The 19,130-nt window shown below is 35.1% G+C and overlaps 1 protein-coding gene across 1 annotated transcript in view; it reads left to right on the top strand.

Annotated features, from left to right (window-relative positions):
- Positions 1–19,130, top strand: part of CNTNAP2 (contactin associated protein-like 2) — a 1,203,666-nt gene that overhangs the window by 679,427 nt on the left and 505,109 nt on the right. The window lies entirely within an intron of this gene.

Below are 19,130 nucleotides of genomic sequence, written 5' to 3'. Positions count from 1 at the left end.
TTGGAATGATTTCTCAGATCTTTGAACATTTTAGAGACCATTCTCTGAAAGGGGAACCTTCCATTAGTAGTTTAATTAAATGGCACTGAGAAGAGAGATAAACTTATCTTTTCAAGTTTGGAATCCTGAAGACAAAAAAATATCATTGTTCAGGACAGGTCTTAACCTTTTGCTGATTTCTTTAACAGCTGTCATGATTGTAGGTAATAAAGAAGCTCTCATAAATTGAAGCCTTAGATTGTTCAGTATTTCTGTCTATTGACAGTCCATATACTAAAAAGAGTTCTCGCAAATTGTAGCTTGAATGTTTATTCTTCTTGCTCTTCTATGTTAGCATTTATGAAAATCAAAAAGGCCATCAGAACTCTTGGATTTTTAAAATATTTTTAAATAAATATATTTAAATTGTATGTATTTAAATTGGCCTATTTAGTATGCCAAAAATATTTCTGATACACTACTGTCTTATAGGGGAAGGTCATTAAGGGTTTTTTAACTCAAGTGTAAGTATTATTTTTCATACTGCTAGCTAGTTTTTTTTAAAAACATCCAATTCAGCAATGACCTGCAGTCTCTGCTCAAGCAGAATTCTCAGCAAGCTCAAATGCTAAGATCAAAAAAGAGTTGTAAGTTGTACTTTTGAAGTGTCCCACATGTGTGAGGTTGCACATGAAAGTTTCAGGCAGAGAACACAAATTTTAAAAGTAGAATTTATCAGTGTTGAAAACTGATTTTTTTTTTAAACTTACAAGGTGCATATCTAATCAAAATAAAATATAAATGTGATATTATAAATACCCATAACATTACCCAAGTGCTAGAAAAGTTAATGGCATATAAAGTACCCTAAGTAGAAAGGGAAAAAATCCTTTCAAGGTTATTCTCATTTCATTATCTCCTATCAATGGAATAATTAAAAATACATATGCAAATTGGTCTTTAAATAATGTTACAAAACTAATACATAGTTAATTAAAAATAGATTCTAATCCTGCAGATACTGATGACACATGCTTCCAGGAAATGTTGTGGCAATGATGATAACACGTTCTAAGACAAATGTTACCAAACAACAGTTGATTTGTCACAAGAGTTAAACTTCCTGTTGCTGCAACATCCGTCTTTTCCAATATCCTTAATTCAGCTAATATCCTGAATAGTTTTTTTAGTATATTGCCTCAAATAAGAGTTCTAGCATAGCCAGTTGCCACATGCTAAAGCCTGAAAATTATTTTGTTGTCAAAACATACTACGTTCAATTTGTCCGAACAGTCTGAGACATTCTCATTAAATGAAGTTACTAAGCACACATAGGAGAAAATGAAAAGAACTGCCATACATAATACATCCAGTGTTAAATTCTGTTAATTTTCATAGGTAAAATTCCCAGACCATTATTATATTTCTGGGGAGAGATTGATTGATTTCTTCTGAAATGTCTTTTACCTCTGACTCTTTGGTTGTGAGGGATAGATTGTCTAGCTTCTCCAGGTAGTTTTTATACACTTTCTCAGTCAAAATACAGGTTGATTTGTTGCCATTTCAGCTGGATTCTGAAATCTGCTTGACTTCTAATTGTTGACCTGTACTTTATAATTCCAGCATCCTTCCATAAAAAAAGTGTGCATGTAGATATTGTTCTAGTGGGATATGAAAGTCAATCACGAATTCCCTGAAGTGCCATTCCCACATCTGTTCACCCAAATACATGGTCCCTTTGCATAAGCTATGGGTTTTTTTGTTTTCCTTATTATCTTTTATAATCTGAAAGGTCTTCTAAAGGTATATCAAAAGAATAGTGGTGTCCTAACCTTCATATCCGATTTTCTTTCAAAATAAGAAATCTGCATTTGCAACACTTACTTTTGCATTTTAACTGTTTCAAGCTGTGAATCTGAGGAAGCTTTATTTCTGGCTTGGATCTGAGGAACTCATTTATTTTAGTATGCTCCCACATGAATATTGATATATATATGTGTTAGTTATTTTGCTATATACATCTGTTAATAAGAGATTACTTGCAACTTAAAGCCAGTCTTCTGGATGTGTACTAGAAACCTAATCTTTATATTCACAATCTGCATCTTATGAGGCAAAGGTATTTTTATTCTATTCCCTCTATATGTATGTGTTCCTCCTTATTTTTCTTTATAAGCATTCCAAGTTATGGCTGTTAACAAATAATGTTTGCAAGAAGAGGATGTAGAGGTTAGAATAGTGGGGAACTTCAAACATTTGCACCACTTGGTAATTGTCATCAAAGGAGATGTTTTCATTAGTTTCATTAGGAGTGAGTTCAGATAAGAAAGTGTCAAATACTTTTTTCCTGCAAATATGCATACTTGGTTAGGAAAGGGACAACTGCTTCTTGAATTCAGAGCGTAGTATGTTTTTTTGCAAACTGCTCGATGGCTAGCAGAAAGAATTATCAATTCTTTGGTGATGATAAATTTTAAATGTGAAAAGGAATCCAGTAGATTTCTTTGCTAGAGATCTTAAATGATCAGTTTTAAAGATAGTAATATTATGATATTCATCCCATCCCACTGCTATATTTCTTGATCTTACAAAACACTGAGAAAGCTCAGTCCATTGACATTGTGTTCGGGGAGCTTGTACAGCATTTCTAGAAGGCTCTGAACATGGATACTCTTCTGATTAAAATTTTCCTATTTCATCTTTGAAAGAGATACCACATGTATGCAAATGTTTTGTTCTCCAAACTTTCCCTTTCCCTGATTTCAAAATAAGTGTTTTTCTTTATATTCTGGTCTCCTGGTGTCAATATAGCAAATATATACTATAGGCAATGGTGCTGTGTTTGCTGAAGAAAAGATTTAAAGGTTGCATTTCAGCACTGCAGTACAATATTTTCTCAAAAATATATTGGAGAATTTAAAGAGAAAAGTAATTACAATAAAATAGGTACTGCCTCAAAGTAGTAAGGCAGACAGTAGATACACCTTTTCTGTGAAAGTAACTACAGCTTTTACTGTAAGAGAAGTACCACATATTTAAATGTGAATTTTTGAGACCGTGTCCATTTTTCAGAAAAATGATCATTTTCATATATTGTTGTCATAACTTTGCACTGGCAATATCCCATAATGTTAGTTTTATAATAAAATAGACAAGCTATCAAATTTGGGAATGGATTAAAGATTGAGTGGGCAAGGAGAACATTACTATGCCAAATGTAATGCTATAACATTCCAGACAAATCAGAAATATTAAGCTGACTTCTACACAGATAGGTTTGCAGCAATGCCTGAAAAAGTCCTTAATTTTACTGATGATATTTTGATTAGAACTTTATTATGACTCAGTCCAGTATAACTACATAAATAATAGGGGGAATGCAGAGACATAGGATGGTGAGCGTTTACTCCTGGCATTAGAAATTTTGGCACCGGCAGGAACAAGCCTGTGAGTCAGAGTGCTCCCTCCCTCTGTGCATGCCAATGGGTACAGTAAAGGCCAGCTGAACACTGTGTAGACACTGAAGGCCTTAACAAAAGAATAGCTCGTTTGGACACCCAGTGGTATACTGGGCCTGGATAGCCAACCTCCCTGTCTAGTAGCAACCTCCAGCTACCACTTTGAGAAAGTTGGCCTTTTCGAGAAGCCAGACCTGACTAACACTCTCTCAGTTTCCCTCAAAACTAGTTCCTAAATGTGTTCTGGTTATTCCTTAGTTTATTCATTCGTTTGAATAGAAATGCTTGTCATTGACCACCAAACCCAGCTTTTTACAACATGTACAGCAATATTTTAAAAAAGGAGATGTGGAAATCAGAATCTTTTGTGACTTCTGCCCATAGAACTAACTTTTCTAGTTTTGAAAAATCGTAAGTAAATCATAAGAGTAAATCATAACATGATTCTTTATTTCTCTGTCAGAGAATACATCATGTTCAGTATTGTTACAGTCTTTTTTTTTTTTTTTTTTTTGCTTCCTTTGTGCCTCTCCTATGCTGTCTCCCAGCATTACTAAGATCCTCCCAAGGGACAGACAGCAATGATGTTTTATTCAAGCCTAAAAGTTAGGGGAAGCTGTGTTAAGATCAGGCGTTTCTGTAGATTGTGTGAATGTGTGCTGGTGTATGTGGGAGGGTGGGTGCTAATTGCCTATTACTCTTCTGTATAACTATTCTTCTCTCCCCACTGGTTTTATTTTCATTCTCTTTCTTGTCTTGAATTTGGGTTTTTGGAAAGAAGTGAACTTCCTTTCCCTTCTAAGCTCTAGAGGATGATGTTTCTTTGTTGTTTCCAATTATCTGCATAAAACAAAAAAGCAGGACAGAGAAAGTGAATCACAGAGTGAAAATGAGTCCGTTAACCTCATTTGCACTGTTGGAGATAAGGGGCTTTTGTGAGATGTCTTAAGCTTGCACCAAACCACCTAATAGCTGCCTAGTGCCCAGAGGAAATATTAGAGACGTAATTTTGACTTGTTTCTATTTTACAGCATTTCTTTTTAATTGTGCTACTTTCCCTCTCCTTTTCACTGGCTTAAGCATGGGAGAGTTTTTAGAATGAGTGATAAATCTTCACTGAGAACAAAAGATATGCAGTGAGCATCTGTCAATCCACTGTGTGCTGCTTTTTCTGACAAGCAAAGATGAATGGACTATGCAGCAAGTTTCCTGTGGGACACCAGTCTATGGCATATAGAAAGTCCTTCCTTTCTGTATGACTGTACAAAACGTGCTCTGTATGGAGTCTTGTTTCTGGAGTAGAATTCATTTGTTTCTGAAAGTTGTGTTGGTCTAAAATGCCATAGAATTTGAGGTGGTGGAAGGAGGTGGGAGGAGAGAAGTCAAGCAAAAGAGGAAAAAATACCTTCCTCTGTTTCACATGTGCTGGGCTCTTCTGTGTGTGAATCTTCCTTTCTTAAAACCTGTCATCTTACAGATACAACCAAAGCCTTTGGGTGGTGTCCCTACATTTTTTATCAAGTTATCCATTGTTATCATTGTGTGAATTGGTCATTAACAGCTGTTAAAGTCATGGTTAGACTTCCTAGGTAGTGTCACTGGGATTTCAAAAGCAGTCAGACTATCATAATCGCAAGTGTTATCAGATAGAAAGGGTGCATGGGATTTTTTGTAGCTCAAATTCAAATGTGTTCAAGCAAAACTGAAGTTGAGTTATTAGATGTTACATGACAAATGAATGGGACCCAATCAATGGCAGCTCAGGTTATCTGTTACCTAATAAAGGAAACTGAAGTCCCTGCTGACATCATTCTCTCCAGCCTGCAGCTTCTCACATCTCAATAAGTAACAATGATGTTGGGTTGTATTTGCATTTCTGCATGTTGATCAGATTTTTAGTATGTCGGGGCTTCAGTTTTGGTGGCCACTTGTTTCTTTTGCACGTATGACCACAAGACAGGATGGTCAAATTTGCATTTCTTGTGGAAAAGGTGCTTTCAGTGTGATTTGAAATCTTTCTCCTCATGATCATAGCTCTACTGTAAGCTCAAATACAAATCCATGAGGAGAACACAAAGCAAATTAAAAATAACTCACAGTATAATGTGATTTTGTGTATCTTCAGCATTTATCTTCAGGAATCCTCCCAGGTCAGTCCTTACAAAATAATGATAAACACAAGAAATGGAAATAAAAGAATTGGAATGGGTTGTATTTTTTAACAACCCTCATGCTTTGGATTGTTAAATCCAGAATAAGTCAATAGGTGAGCGAAGAATGCAGATGTGCAGAATGTATAAACCTGAGCAAAGCAAGGAAGTGGTTTTGTAGTAAGTAAAAAAAAAAGAAAGAAAAAAAAAAGATGGCAGACAATTATAGGTACCTAAGCCTCTCTCTGCTATTTAATGTGATTCAAATTCTTTATTATTTCATCTGCTCTCTTCCACTATGAACAGAGAAACACAGCTGAATTCACACTCCTTTGATACGATTGACAACACTGAAGGGAGTCGATCAACATTGCCCATTAACTCTTTGAGTTTTATGCTTTTTCATCATGTTTAAAGTTTTGTTTATTTCATGCAGATAATTTGAATGTTAGACAAATGAGACCAAATAATGGTGACATTCTGTGATTAATTTTCAATAATGTCAGTAGTATTGTTAGTGATGTTATAATATGCCAATCCACCAACATGTTGTATACAACAGTACAAGCAGCAATGCTGGACGTAGATCGATTTCCTGAAGAAAAACAAGTGCAGGCAGACAGCTGATACTTTGTGCAAGCAAATAAAAGATCAAAAGTATGATAATGTGAGTTTAGGGATGGATATATGGGAGCACGAGTCTTGCTGGAATAACTTCAGCTTTTGAGCAAAGGCCTATTAGAGATGAGAAATGTCTGCCCACTGAAAAATGAATGAATAAAGTTTTGAGACGTGCTCTCCTTGTAATACAGTATAAATCTCTTGGTAAGCTGAAGATGTTAGCCACAGAGTATATATCTAGAAGTTTCTCAAAAAAAGAAAGTTGAAGGAACTGAATCTCTTTTGCTTTATTTTCTTGCAGTCACTAAAGCAAATTTCTGTGTGCAGCAGATAAGAGAATGGCAAAATTTTCAATCCATTTTCTTTTCTCTTATTGACATTTAAAACCAAGAAAGAACAGAGAATGAGGAAGAACATGTACTGTAGAGAGTAAATCTGCATGGATATGGGAAGGAGTAAACTGACCTAATGGACCTCTATTGTCTCTAATTCTGTGTGTATATGATTTATTTCCTTTTTCACTAAATACAGTAGTCATATTGCTGCCTGAGTCTCAATCAGAAGCAAATTGTATCAAGTCTCTGAATATTACAGAAAATTAAACTAAAAATAGAGGAAATTCCCTGTATGGTATAGCTCTTGACTCCGAAGGGAAAGGAAAAGGGCTTGTGAAAATTAGTAACACTTCTGAAAGAGAGACTCCTGGAGAAGGAAATGTCTGGTGAAGACTCAAAAGAGAGCTATTGGAGACACCAAAGTGACAATTATACCTATATCCTGTATGTCCCTCTTGCTGATGCTTTAGTAGGTCAAGCTACAAGGTCTTTGGTACCAGTAGCTGAAAAAACTGCCTACGAGAGAGGAAGGGCAGGTATTTCAACAAGCAGTGAATGTTGGGAGGAATGTTAACCAGTGTTAATCACTAGACAGTACTAATTAGGGCTGTATGGTTGTAGAACACTGAAAATAATGTAGTCTATTGATGGCATTAGGAATCACAAACATGTTTGTGTGAGTGTCTTGAATTGTGTTGTGAAAAACACATATGCTTTCCCGGTGTGTGAAAATAATCATACTCCTAAACAGTGGAGAATGTTAATTGGTACTGGAATAGCACTTCTACCAATTTAACCTTTTTTCTAAGGGTATCCTGGCTCTGCTTCTAGGTGTATGAATGTGCTTATTGTCCACAGCCACAATTCAACACACCTACAGGGGAAAAAAAAAAAACGAAAAAAAAGAGAAAAGAAAAGGTAAATTCTTGGCACCATTAATAGGTTATATTGTTTTCCTGGGCTTTTCTTGTTTTGGGGAGTGACTTACTGATGCTTCTCAGTGGATATTCCATAGGTGTCAAAATATCTGTGATTTTCCTCTTTAAAATAATAGAACCTACCTCAGCATCCCCTTTTCCTCCCACCCCCTCTAAACGTGAGCCAAATTTTCAGTTGCATTTCAATAAGTATGTAAATGAGCACCTATTAATGTTGTAAACAACACTAAGCAAGAAGATGCCTACCTGCCTTGATTCTGGTGGTAGTCAGACAACTGACTTGCATGTTTCAGTAAATCTACCCATCTATATAATTGTAAACACGAATAACTGGAAATCTGGTTTAATGAGTCATAAATGCGTAACAGGAGAAAAAAAAATCAGGATATGTTCCAGAACTCCCAAAATACGGTGTTTGTGAAAGTGGGAGATAGAGCAAAAATATAGTTGTTCAGGTAAGTGGCCTGCCTGACTCACATGGTCTGAGCTGAGAATGGTTCTCAGTGCTGATTGTAAATACTGGCTCATGTATGAAACCTGACTGGAGCTTCAATTAAATTTATAATTACTGTCTGCTGCTTCTACCATATAAGCAAACTGCTTATATGGTAGCCCTTTGTGTCTAGGGCAGGCTGTCAATTAAATCCTTGCATGCCTACAGTCCCAGGTTGTTATTATCACCTTTCACTGAAGACAACAAATCCCATCATATAAAAGTGGCAGTCTAGGGCTCTAACAGGAACACTTATTAGTGATGCTTTTGTAAATGATGAAGTAGATTTTAAGGGCTTATATCTTTCTAAAGAAAGAACTTTATTGAATCTCACAGTCAGTGGCTTAGAGCTGATTTATCTGCATAAATTGGCAAAACTGAACTGTAAAGCTGAAACAGAATGTTTAAAGCCTTGTTTTTCTCTTATCAGCAAAGCACTGAACTTACCTGTATAATAATTTACAGTGGGAAGTAACAAGTTGGAGATGCACAAATTTCCAGTGTGGACTGCTGATGGCAACTGGCTTATTGCCCAGTTTAAGGGCATTAAATTACCTTCTCAGTGTCAAAGTATGTCTACTTTAATTTGGGGGGGACAAGATTTTGGTAATATTGATGATCTCTTTAGGAGGGAATTGGTAGTTAACCAGCAAACTGCTAGACCGTTTTGGGTTATTGAGTCCTGTCAAAGACCCTGTCATTCAGCTTATTCACTGGATGGCCACAATCCTTTTTTTTCTTTTTCTTTTCCTAAGACAGAGCAATTTATCTGAGATTGGACAATTAGCATAAATACTAACCGTAGAGCTGTTAAAAAATCCTGTATTTATGAATGAAGAGAAGAAATAGGACACTTTTGAGGGGTGATGGTCACTGTCAAGGTTATGTTGTAAACTGGAGAAAAGTGAAACTAGATCTGTTGCCATGACAATAAAAGATACCCTTAGCCTCTTTTAGTTCATCACCCATGATACCAAGTGTATGCATAACTTGAATGATCCTGAGAAGTGATTTTACAGACTTTCTACTTCTGGACGGAGACCTGTATGCTTATCATTTGATCTTGTCCAACAAATCCAAGTGAGATTAGACACTGTGACTAGTAATACACAATGACTGAAAATCCTTCAGTAAACAAACTTTTATTTATTAATAAGAATAAGCCGAATAGTGGTGTAGAATAGCAGTGTGTATGATGTTTATGTGTTTGTGTAGGAAGAATGTTGCTTTAATCTATAATGACAAAAGTACTCTCTAGATGGCACTGAGGATATTTCCTTGTGAATCTTTTTCCAAGTAGATGAGGCCTCAAAAAGAAGCAATCTTTAATGATGCTTGAAAATGCTTCATCTGCTTCTTGCATTTACTTCATTTTCATCATTCTTACTGACCAGACTTCCCAAAACACTTTCTGTACTGCTTGTCATTTTTTTAATCATCTTTTTATTCCAACAAATTAATGGTAATTTTTTGAAAACTAATTCTTACATTTGATTCTGTAAGTTGGAAGCTTTCTGTGGAGCTTTATAATAAATTATTTTTTTAATTAATAAGGTCTATTGTGGTTTCACTGGCATCATAACCAAACTGGGTGGAATTTTGAAAAGAGACATTCAGATCCCATGTTCCCATGATTTCCATTCATAGGAACAGGTTGCCCAAAGTCTGACCCTTTTGCTTTTTTTGAAACTCTCTCATTTATACTTATTGTCTTTACAATTTGTGTTCTCCATAGACTTGATAAGAGTTTTTCCTTGTTGCATTTTGCTTGGTTGCATTCTCAGTATTGCCTTTTATTAAGAACTTAGATAAAGGAGAAGAGAAAACATGAGTGTGGGCGGGAAGTTTACCACCTTTTATTATTTGAATGTCTTAAAGATCATGATGCAAGTAAACAGTGCTCATGCTGTTAGTGACTCACAGTTATTCTGTAGATATATGATGAAGAAGCTTGAGATAGCACGAAGAGATGGAATGCTGCATATCTTGATGCATGTTGAAGAAAGGTCACTGAGGAATTATACAACTGGAATAATAAATGAATCTTAAATCTTTTTGAGAACGGTAGTGTTCTTTTTGTCAGTTATATATTCCTATTTCATTTTTAAACAGATTTTATTATATTTATGATCTCAACAAAAGTCAGATAGGACAGGTCTTTATAAATGCAGTGAGTGATCTTTTCAGGAATCCTACAAATATTAGCAACGAGATTGTAATCATATCTCATGCTACTGCCCTGAAATACAAAAATATCACTGCATCATATCCACCTATCATTTGGCAAGTGGAATTCTTATTTCGGTCGATGGCTATATTTTGCTGCATAAAAATAGTGGTTCATGTTTCTGCCTTTGGAATGTGCCATAAACCACTGGGATTGCTCTACAAAATGACAGAACTGTGTGTGCATATATGCACGCACATTAAAAATGTGTTCAGCGGAACTAGTTTAATTTTATAAAGAAGCCTAAACCCTTTCTCCTAGTGCTTCAACATTTTGGTGCTCAAACAAAGATGCAAACTCCATAGCTGGTACAATCTACCTGTAGAAACAATTCCTGAATGTCATACAGGCATGTGAAATTTGAAGCTTTTTGTTGCTGTCTCTGTTCCATACTTGGACCTGTAATAGGCAAGTACTTACATTAGAACTAGATTATGCCCTCTGCAAGGTCTTTTTAGCTTTCCATTGAAGCCTTTCAGAGTTATGTTCAGGCACCGTAGTGACACCTGTCCCAAAAAAATTGACTTGGTTTGCATACACACTTTTTATAATTAATATTCTGACATCTGAAATGACCTTGTAATTTAAAATTGATAAAGACAGATTTTAAAAAATCACATTTGATTAGGAGAGTAGAGAAGTACTGCAACCAAGGATGTCCATGGCAATTTTGCAGTAAAATTTTCATTAATTGCGTTGAAGAAATTTCACAAGAAATTTTGCAAGAAATTTCAAATTTCTTTTGAAAGTGTTGTATACATTATAATGTTGCTATTAGAAAGGTACTTGCAGTTACTGTGAACTCTAATGTATTCTTAGTACATTAGAGTACTAGGGCAACTATCCTAGTCTTTACACTTTACCCTTTACATTTGTTTCCCCAATCAAGAACAAATGTGTAAGGACTCCACTTGGCTTTCAGTGCTAACCCAGATTTTACTGCCCTGAAAAAAAATTAATCTTTTCAACAGGGTGATGCCAACATTCAGGGTGATCTTAGGGAAATTTGTTTCTATCCAAAATCTTTTTAAAGTCTGGAGTATGACATACGAACATTTTTCCTTAACCATCATTTTTCATGAAACTGCTCCAAAACTAGTCTCATTTACACAGCTCACTCCATTTTCTGCTTTGCTACTTTCAGAAAATGCAAGGGCAGGAAGAATCTGATTATTAGCAGTTTCAGAAGCACCCTTAGGGTTTACTGCTCTACGGATCACAATGACTGTGACTCACGTTTCTAATCCTATTGATCTGCAGTTTCATTAACTTTCAGCATCTCAGAAGCTTGCAAACTGTATGTAAGATGTCCTTGCTTAGTGAAATAAATAGCAGTATTTTGCCTGTATCATAAGTCCAAGACTGTTTCAAAAATTGCTTGTAATGAAAGTAAAAGAGGAATTTAAAAAAAAAAATCTACAAAGTGCATGGATCATTTAAAAATAAAATTAATTAGAAATTAGATTATTGTATGTGTAGGGTTTACAATGAAATATATATATTGAACAAAAAAATCACTAGTACAAATGTGTAAAACATTTTTTTTTAAAATACATGAATGTATCCCATTCCCTTTTTCTACCTCGTATTGTCAGACCTACCACTTAACAAGCTGGGGTGAGTGCTTTAATATGCATGAACTTCATAATGGTATTTTGGTTTTGCGCTTCAGTCAAAGCTTTTGTGCTTCATTTGATGCACCCTGCTATTCTATAATGTGTTATGTTATAGTGAAGCACTATTTATCATTTATAAATTATTATATTTCATCACTGTAATTCAAATTTCCTAAAAATTCTTCTTTAACATAGTGGAATCATTTTGTATTTATTATCTCTAGTGACTAATTGTCATTTTTATCTTAGTTGATAATGAGTATGTATTTGACTTTTTCAAGAACTTGTTTTCCAGCCTAAATTAAAGATTGCAAGATAAAAGTGGATTTCCCTTTTATCCTCCTAAAAGTCTACCCTGGGGGAAATAAAGTTAGCAATTTGGAGAGGGATCAAAACATTCCAGCATGTCTGCATGTGACTCTTAACAAGCCATTTAATATCTGCTGTTCAGTTCAGCTACCTATAAATAAGATTAAAACTATGAATTTGGGGGTGACTAATTAAAAAAAGGCTGTGGAGAACATTACATTTGGTTCTATTTGCAATACTTTTCTATTAATTTTCCTTGAATATTCAACTCCTAGTTTTTTATTACTAGAAATAATGATAAAAAGCTCATTTTAAGCCCCAATGACTGCATATTTGCTGAAAGTGGTTTATGTTCATTTGTTAATTTTGAAATTTGAGCTGTTGTAAAAGCAATACTGTGTGAAAAAAGGAAGAGTTTTACGAACAAATATGCTGTTTGAAACATAAGTTGTGTTTGTTAGATGTACAAAGGCATTTAAAATTGTTTGTCCCCATTTTGAAAGGCTTATATGCTTTCCAGACATCATGAATTGTGAATTGTATATACATATATATGTGGTATAAAAATATCATCATGTGATTTCCAGTTTGTGATATGTTAATTAGTTACATAAATGACCCAATCAGATAACAGGGACAATACTATGTGACTTATGGACAAAACCAAAACAGAATGAACTTTTAATTGCTAATATAATTTCAGTTTGTAAATTGAAAACAAATTACTTGTTTACTCAGTGATGAAATCCAGAAATAATTTCCTATAATAAATAAGTTCAAGAATTTTATCATCTCCTTTATGAACAATTTGATTTTTTTTTTCCTATGGAAAATATTTGTGGCATATGTATTTTCTGATAAATTACTTAGGGTTCCACTTTAATAAATTACAATCTGAGAGACTTCTTGTAAGACTTCTTTAAAGGGTATTTGTGAGTCAGTTTACATTTATAAGAGAATGACATGATGCAAATCAAATTTTCAGTTATTGTTATTGATACTAGTGTTGTTACAAATTAATCATCTTATGCATGAGGGATAAAGATGGCACATCCAGGAATATGCTTTGAAGATGCACTGAAATGAATACTCTTGAAAGAGTTATATGAGTGAATCTTCCTGCTTATTAATATATTTTTGACAGCAGTTAATTTACAGAGATTATAGAAAGAGATTTGTATTAATAAAATATCTAATAATATAAAAACGGTACTGTGTTCAAGAATGAAATCATTTTAGGTAAACATAAAACAGCAAGACTTTTTGTTTTACTAATAGAGAAGAACAACGGTTTTTAAACTGAGGGAAGGCTAATTTTTTAACTCAAGAAGAATAAAATAATAGCTATTTTATAATTTCCTGAGAGTTTCTTCTGTCTTCTAAATAGCAGTTGTATAGAAAGGGAGGAAAAGGAATATACTTCAATATTTCAGGCTCGTTATTTCACAACCTGTAAAGACAGGTATACTTTAAGAAAAACAAAACTTGTATTTCTTCTAAGGGTTTTTGTGTCATGGAGTTACATATCTGCATATCTCAAAATCTTATTTGCAAATTGTTAACTGGCATGAAAGACTTCAAATATGCTGTATTGTGTATATCAGATAGTAATGAAACAGATTTAACCTTAGAAGTGGCAAAGGGATGCACCATTGTTTCACAGCTAGGCTTTGTGATGTACTGATGCTGCCAAATTTCATAGAATCATTGCCAAAATATGAGTGCCAGAGACAGATGATGAAGTAATATTTAGGGGAAGAAAAGAAGCTTGTCATACTTAAAATATCACTTTGAATTATATGAAAACTCACAATCTTAAAATGTTCACTCTTGCAGTATAATAGAAATGACATTAATTAAATAAGCTGCTTAAAGCATTACTGAAAAGTGCTTAGCTCTGTGATCAGAACACTGTATAGATTACAAAAGAGAATAAACTGTGGAAATCAGTTACTATTTTTTATGTATTGTTTTACCAGTTCCATTGATCAGTATGAGCAAATTCTGCGTTTACAGGAACAGTGTTATTGAGGGGATACACACCACTTACTGTCCTCTAAATTCATGTTAATGCCAAGACAATACATTTTGTAAAAGAATGATTAGAGGGCCAGTATTTATTTATTCTGTTATTCCATACTATGTTTTTGCATACATTTTTAATAAAAATAAGTTACCTTTTATGGGAGTTGAAAGCCAAAGGATAAAAATTATTCTGATTTTTAACCAGTCTGTATTTCAATCTGTCTTGGAGGCTGAAGGAAAACTGATGCAAAATAACTTGTGGTATGTGAAGGATGTTGAACTCTGCAGATGCTCGTACCATCATTTTTGGGTGTAGACAAAGTAATCTAAAGCTGTAAGTAGCCAGTTGTTTATAATTTCCAGTGAAATCACAACTAATGCCCAGGGTACCTTCAGAATTTTGCTTTCTGACTTCATGGCCATGCTGCTGTCTCTACTGCCTTTCTACAGGAGGTGTAGAACCAACAGCCAGTTAAGGGGCACTAAAACAGTAACAGTGTTCCAGAACCAACACATCATGTGGGTTTGTCATTGAGGCAGTTCCTTTATAGAGTTCTTGCTCCTCAATGCCTTTTGACTTAAAACTAACAAAAAATAGCTTGCGGTTTTTAAGAGTACAAATGTAATAAATCTTAATTTCTTTTGGATTTTAAAAAAAAATATATTTTTTATTTTTATTTTTTTATTATTATTATTCAGACTATATTGTAGACAGCTGGTTATGGTGCCATGCACTTACTCATTTGTCAGTGGAAGTACTCCTTTTTCAAGCAATTCAAACATCTTGTTCCCACTTAAATCTAAGTCTGGACAATGTTTGCTGGATAATGTGTGCTTATATTCCTGCATCTTGTAATTTCTTCCCCTTCATTCTCTGGGTTAATCTGATTCTAGAAAAACATTAATTTCTTAAATAACTGAGATGCATTTTTCAGAATGTGCCTTTACCGTGTATTCTGTGTCTACACATTACCACGCTTTTTTACTTAGGGTTGGTGATGGGGCCCTGAATTCCTTAGGCAGCATTCTTCCTACTGTTCTCCCGCTTATTTTTCTTCCCTCCACCTGATTTTTGACTCCATTCTCCTCCCCTCTGTCCCAGCACACTGCCCAGTATCTCTCAATCAAGGTGAAGAGATGAATGACTTCTATTGCAAGAAGAGAGTGGGAAGCCTGAGCACAGTGCAATCTAATTTGTCTTCTGTCTGAATGTAAAGCAGGCTCTATCACCCAGGCTGCCAGGCGAGGTTGAGGGATGGTAGCTCTGATAGGTTTATCATGTGTTCTCATCTCTGAGAAAGCTAAATGAAAACATAAAGTTCCCAGGCGTTGGTTGGGTACGTACTGGTAGCATATTACTGCTAGCACTAAAATGTAGATGCCCACTGAACTGTCAGCATCTTTTTCTTTTAAAAGGGACAGGATGTTTGTACTTATAATCACGAAGACAGCAATTTCAAGGAAGGTGTCATATGTCAATACAAATTAAGTTTAACGTAAAATGTAAAATATATTACTGAAAAATTATTTTCTTTTTGGATGAAGGCCTAAAAATTTCACTTTCAGGTAAGCATACCCCATGCACACACCGCCTCACTGAATTTTTAAATTACACTTTGGTGTGTGGGTTGGAAGGACTGATGCTAATGATGGCCCAGAATTAAAAGTTCGGACATTGCTCATGACAATCAGAGAAGACTGCAGGAGAATAAGCCTGTGAGACAGGAAAAAAAAAAAAGAAAAAAAAAAAAAGAGAGGTGTATAAGGAAGTGTAACAAGCCACTGCAAACACAGTCTTATCACCAAACTTCCTAAATTAACTTCTCTCATCTCTCTTGTTCCCCCCCCCCACCATTATTTCCTTTAATATGTATTTTTTGTTTCATTTTACTCCATGTCCTTCTCTCTCTGCCTTTATGTAGAAATACTTTTGAATCCAGGCTGATTTTTTTACTCCTCCTGAGAAAAATGTGCTATAACTCCACTTAGGAAAGATCCCTAAAAGATTTAACTACAGCTGACCACTTTGGCACTAGCAGAGTTTTTACTAACTTCACTCTAGTGATAAATCTTGTGGAAAACTGTATTGGAAAACATAGCAATTGCTTAGAAACTTAATAGAGCTGTTTCTCCCTGTGTCTATTTTTATTGTACTTCAAAACAAACGGACCAACACTGATGAATCATAAAATGGCTAATTACACTATTTAATGGCTGAATTACACCTACAGTAGTGGCTGTTTCCCTAGTAAATTCTAGACAGCTCTGACTATCTCAGAAATAATTTCTGTGCTGTACCATCACGTGCCACAGAAGTCCTTTAATATTAATGCAGATACAGCCTGAGCAATTAGAATAAGAAGAGAGCTAGAGATTTTGCACATAGGAAGAATGCTTTCTGTGCAGAAACCAGTCTTTTGTTGAGGGGTAATCTTGATAAATTTACATTTCCTATTTCCAATTCCTTTGTTTTCCTTAGTTTAAAATATAAGCCAGTTTCTCTGTCCCATATGTCCCTCCCAGGGTGCACAGTGATCTGGCAAAAAGGAACGCAGATGCCAACAAAAGGTCAAATGTAAGGATGACACTTCCCAGAGGTGAGGCTAAAACATACATTACGTTGATAATTTTGGATTGACAAGAGTACCATAGAAGGAGGAACTAAACACTCTGTGCTGTGCTTATGCCTTAATCCAGAATGTTGCTGTTGTTAAACTTTGATTATTTTCCCCTCCATGTCTTAGGAGGAATACAGATTCTATAGATTACTAAGGTAGCCAATAAATTACTATTAAACTTAAGGAGATGTTCCTTCTTTTGTAAATCATCTGTAAATGAATTGCTGAAAATTTCACATTAAGGATCTTACTAGATCAATCTCAGAATGACAGCTGAACAGTGCAGTTATCATTTTTCTGACTGTATACCTCCAGGTATCCACTTTCATACTTTAGTTTTTACTGCAGAGGAGAGTTGGACAGTGTGACTGTCCAATTCATAGCTTGGCTACAGTACTCTGTAGCAGATCTGATAGAATTTGGGTTCCTGCAGCTTTCTCTTTGAAATGTAAGACTAATGGGTCATAAAATGACACTATTTGTTTTCTCAGTAAAATGAAAGATTCTGGAGAAAAAGGAAGGCTTTAAAAATAAACCCAAACAAGGTACATGAATATATCTCTACTAATGTTATGCTGCTCTGTTTACCTATACCCGCATCCTGACAGACATGCGGCCTTCCCTCAGGGTGAAGGGAACTGCCTCTGTTTTCAGAGATCTATCCCATTTCATCCTACCAGTAGTTTTGTTTGTTTGCCTGTGTTCATGGGCTTTTCATGTTCTGTGCAAAAGTTATTTTAAAGGTTGACTGGACAGAATGCGTAATCTTCAAAGCTAATAATTCTGATATTGTTCCTTAACAACTCTCAATTGTTTGGTGACAAGAGGCTTTTGCCATTTTATTCTTTCCTGTCTTTTCCCCAGACAGCTTTCTTTGCATTAACCCATACACTTCCACAGTTCATACAATTCTCAACAGTGAGACAAATAACACCGTTTTTATAAATTACTGCAGAGCTGCTCTAAATCCATCATCCTCCTGTAATAGCCCTGAGACATGTAAGCATAGGTCCACTGAAATCCCTAGACCTGCCTGCTTGGGCTGTTTAATTAGGCACACAATGAACAACCATGCTTACATGGCCTGACATTCATGTCTCCAGTAGATTAGCAATAGCTACATGATGGGAAATACATGTGGAACAAAGAGCAATGATTTGTGGTGGAAATAAAAAATTGCCTTGGGAAAGTGAATTGGCTATCATTTTATCTTTCTGAATAAGTTATATGTAATTAATTCATTTCATTTTTAGAAGGCTGCTAATTAGGTGATCCATTGAGTTGCAGATGCATTAAACTATTGATTTCTTGCCAAATCAGCATGGGGCAAAACTAGTCTGTAGCCCTGAGTAAAGAAAATCAGGGGAAGTTCTTCTGGTGCTGTAGAAAATGCGTGATTAAATAAAAGATGTGATAATGGTGATGATGAGAAAGTTTAATCTCACAGTATTAAATAGTGCAGAGAAGATGGATGTGAGCTGAACTTTTTAACAAAATAAGGGAGAAAAACTCCAGTGTAACACCCAACAAAATAAAAATAAGAACGAAAGAGAGTTAGGGTCCTGCAGCTATCAGATTAAAGTGCTCATCTCCTGGTATACTTTTCAAGCTTGTATTTTACTCTCTGTTCTTAATTTCTTTGTGAGCTTAATTCTCTTCCCTTTCCTGTGTGTTCTGTTGAGGACATTAGCTCCTTTTTCTTTTTTTTTTTTCTTTTTTTTTCCCTTTTGCAGTTAATTTTCTTGAAGATCGATCATATTGACACCCAAATCAGGAAAAGACCAGACATCAGAAGTTCACAAAACTGTTGCCAGTGTTTTCTGTTATTCAGAATTCGGAGGCGCATGGCTCTGAAATACTAAATTAATCATTGCTCTTTACTGAGTGGGCTCTGCAGTTTCTTGGGGTAAGGTTATGCCAGTGCAGTAGCCTCAGGTGATAGAACCTTTTCACAACAGTGCTCCTAAAGTGTTTGCTTTTCTCCTGTCTCCTACACCTCTCAGAAGCTGGGGCTACAAAAGGAGACGCGAAGCATTAAACACCTAACTTACATCCAAATATGGTAGAGGATGGCTGAAGAAACTTAAAACATGTTTGATTAATAAAAGGAATTATTCCTAAGTGTGCTACCTGCTTAATTTGGATTTGATTAATCTAAATCTTCCTTTACATTATGTTTAATTGTTTTTATGTTCGTGTTTCTTGACAAACCATCTTTGTGTTCTGACACTAGACCATTTCAATATGTTACAATTGTCCTTCTTTGAAAAAGCAGAAGATACTGTATAAAACTCCAGGAAAGGATCAGATTGCCTGAGCTGTGACCATGTGTGAAAAAGGTTCTCCCTGTGGGTAACTAAC

Source organism: Pygoscelis adeliae, unplaced genomic scaffold (genome assembly GCF_000699105.1).
Source record: "Pygoscelis adeliae isolate BGI_AS28 unplaced genomic scaffold, ASM69910v1 Scaffold264, whole genome shotgun sequence".
In the NCBI taxonomy this organism is placed as follows: Eukaryota; Metazoa; Chordata; class Aves; order Sphenisciformes; family Spheniscidae; genus Pygoscelis; species Pygoscelis adeliae.
The sequence above is the reverse complement of the archived record's forward strand: the minus strand, read 5'-3'. Positions and strand labels throughout refer to the sequence as shown.